Raw genomic sequence first — 3,446 nt, forward strand, 5'->3', positions numbered from 1 at the left:
CGATAGAATAGAAGATTGCTTAAGCACATGTAAGCTAACATGATCATCAATCAACAGCAATAAATCCAAACTGCCTACCTTTATAATTGAATAAAATGTAGAACCTAAGAAGATGTATATATACACTCACCTAAAGGATTATTAGGAACACCATACTAATACTGTGTTTGACCCCCTTTCAGCTTCAGAACTGCCTTAATTCTATGTGGCATTGATTCAACAAGGTGCTGAAAGCATTCTTTAGAAATGTTGGCCCATATTGATAGGATAGCATCTTGCAGTTGATGGAGATTTGTGGGATGCACATCCAGGGCACGAAGCTCCCGTTCCACCACATCCCAAAGATGCTCTATTGGGTTGACTGTGGGGGCCATTTTAGTACAGTGAACTCATTGTCATGTTCAAGAAACCAATTTGAAATGATTCAAGCTTTGTGACATGGTGCATTATCCTGCTGGAAGTAGCCATCAGAGGATGGGTACATGATGGTCATAAAGGGATGGACATGGTCAGAAACAATGCTTAGGTAGGCCGTGGCATTTAAACGATGCCCAATTGGCACTAAGGGGCCTAAAGTGTGCCAAGAAAACATCAACCACACCATTACACCACCACCACCAGCCTGCACAGTGGTAACAAGGCATGATGGATCCATGTTCTCATTCTGTTTACGCCAAATTCTGACTCTACCATCTGAATGTCTCAACAGAAATCGAGACTCATCAGACCAGGCAACATTTTTCTAGTCTTCAACTGTCCAATTTTGGTGAGCTCGTGCAAATTGTAGCCACTTTTTCCTATTTGTAGTGGAGATGAGTGGTACCCGGTGGGGTCTTCTGCTGTTGTAGCCCATCCGCCTCAAGGTTGTTTGTGTTGTGGCTTCACAAATGCTTTGCTGCATACCTCGGTTGTAACGAGTGGTTATTTCAGTCAAAGTTGCTCTTCTATCAGCTTGAATCAGTCGGCCCATTCTCCTCTGACCTCTAGCATCAACAAGGCATTTTCGCCCACAGGACTGCCGCATCCTGGATGTTTTTCCCTTTTCACACCATTCTTTGTAAACCCTAGAAATGGTTGTGCGTGAAAATCCCAGTAATTGAGCAGATTGTGAAATACTCAGACCGGCCCGTCTGGCACCAACAACCATGCCACGCTCAAAATTGCTTAAATGACCTTTCTTTCCCATTCTGACATTCAGTTTGGAGTTCAGGAGATTGTCTTAACCAGGAGCACACCCCTAAATGCATTGAAGCAACTGCCATGTGATTGGTTGATTAGATAATTGCATTAATGCGAAATTGAACAGGTGTTCCTAATAATCGTTTAGGTGAGTGTATATATATATATATATATATATATATATATATATATATATATATATATATATATATTGTGTGTAAAAGCAGAGGCTCTGTTCTTTCTTTTGATATATGTTCATATATTCATACAACAAAATAGCGTTACATGTAGTACTCTGGTTGTGTGTAGTGTGACTGAACATTTTTGTGAGGATATGGTTTTTTGTCCCTCTGCCCTTCAAAATGGCAGAAATGTAAAAATATCACTTTATTGTGAAATAATTTCAAGGCTACGTCTGCACACAAGTGTGGGTTTCGGCTGCTGTGTGATTGATGCTTTGTGCCCATTACAGTTCAGAGAAGATTAGAAGTTAGTCATGGTCTACTGTTACAGCACCAAGGGCATGTACTGTAGTAGGACAAAATCCTTTTTAAGTCTTTTCCACTCCACAAAGATTATTTTCCTTTTTTCAGGAAAATGTCCTTGTGCTTATTCAGGGAATCTGCTGTAAATGTTATTAAAAACAGATGCAGCAGCTAAAGGGTGAGAGCTTTAAATATTCCATTAGGATAATGATAGAACGGCATATGAATTCTGTGTGTGTCCTATGCTATATGAGCCTGTTCACGTTAAGATGCATAAGGCATGTTGGAAATGAAAGCCATTTCAATGCTAATGTGACACAAAGTCTGGTGCGGAGGTAAAAATGCCATCTGTATGGCTGCATCAATATGCCTCTCAGTTTCAGCCTTGATGAAAGGGCGGAAATTCTTAAGGGTCCATCTGTTCAATAAGAGCAATTAGTTTATCTAAACTGACGTCACCTGGCTGACTTTTACCTGGCCTGATTAGATCTGGGAGGTCAGGAAGGTTGATGAAGATGAAGCAGTGAGACACACACACACACACACATTTTGTGAAATTACATTTTATATGAATGTCTAAAGGAAAAGTATATATTTTAGCTCCTTTTCATCAATTACCATTTTGCCTAGTTTATTTTAAATGACCCTGCTGTGTGACAATATATGTATGCAATATCTCAGGTAGGGATGCACTGATATTAACAGCCTTCTAGCCTTCTTTCTAACATTCTAAGATATCTAACAGTGTATTTGAATTATTCATGTTTTTAAAGATTAACATTATATTATGGCAATAAATAATTAACATTGATCAGGACATATCCAATGTCAAACGGTGCAAAAAATAAATAAATAAAAGCCTATTATCGATATGGTACCAATATATTGTGCATCCCTGATTTCCGGTTAATATGAGGTTATAACATACTGCATATATATATCATATCATATCATATCTATCTTTTAGATTGAGTATCAACGTCCTGAAGAATCTCATATATCATCTATTTATTAGTAAAATGTATTACTATGTTGTCACATTCATGCCTTGTATAGTTTTATTATCTTGTTCTGTTTAATTTTATTGTCACTGTCTTTTACCTTCATTGAGTTCTCATTTGTTTCCACGGTTTCTTATGAATGCACATTAGTGTAGGTTTTACGCATGCGCAGTAAGGTGCATTTAGCGTTTTCAATTCTCATCCACACTGAAACGTCGGGAAACAGCTGAAAACGCTAGTGTGGACAGAGAGCATTTTTTAAACCAAAACGACGTTTTCAAATGTATCCAGATTAATGTAGACGTAGCCCAAGTTCCCTGAGTTCTTTAATGTTTGTAGTGATTATTGCTCTTGTTGTTTATTTAAAGTTGCTATATTGTTTATTCTACATCATGCATCACATTTTTGGGATTCGTACTGCACAGCCCTGTGACATTCTAATGACTCATAAAACTGTACATTGTGTTGTGCATGGTTTTAAGTTTAAACTGTGACCTCTGGAATTTTGGAAATTTGCTTTATGTATGTAAAATTACGATTGGATTCATCACAAATACATGTTATGGTTTAAAATACATGTTGTACCTCGACCAGTCTCTGTACAGAATATGTATTTTCATGCTTTGGTAAGTATACCCTGCCACAGTTCTTCTCATCTTAGACATGTTTGAACTGTACATACAAATGTGTTAGGGCAAGAGTCAGCTGCACTGAAATTCAGCTACCATGAGAGAGGCACGTAGCAATATTTAAAAGACAGATTGCCTGCAGCTTCAAATGA

This window comes from Rutilus rutilus (genome assembly GCF_951802725.1).
Source record: "Rutilus rutilus genome assembly, chromosome: 9".
Taxonomy (NCBI): domain Eukaryota; kingdom Metazoa; phylum Chordata; class Actinopteri; order Cypriniformes; family Leuciscidae; genus Rutilus; species Rutilus rutilus.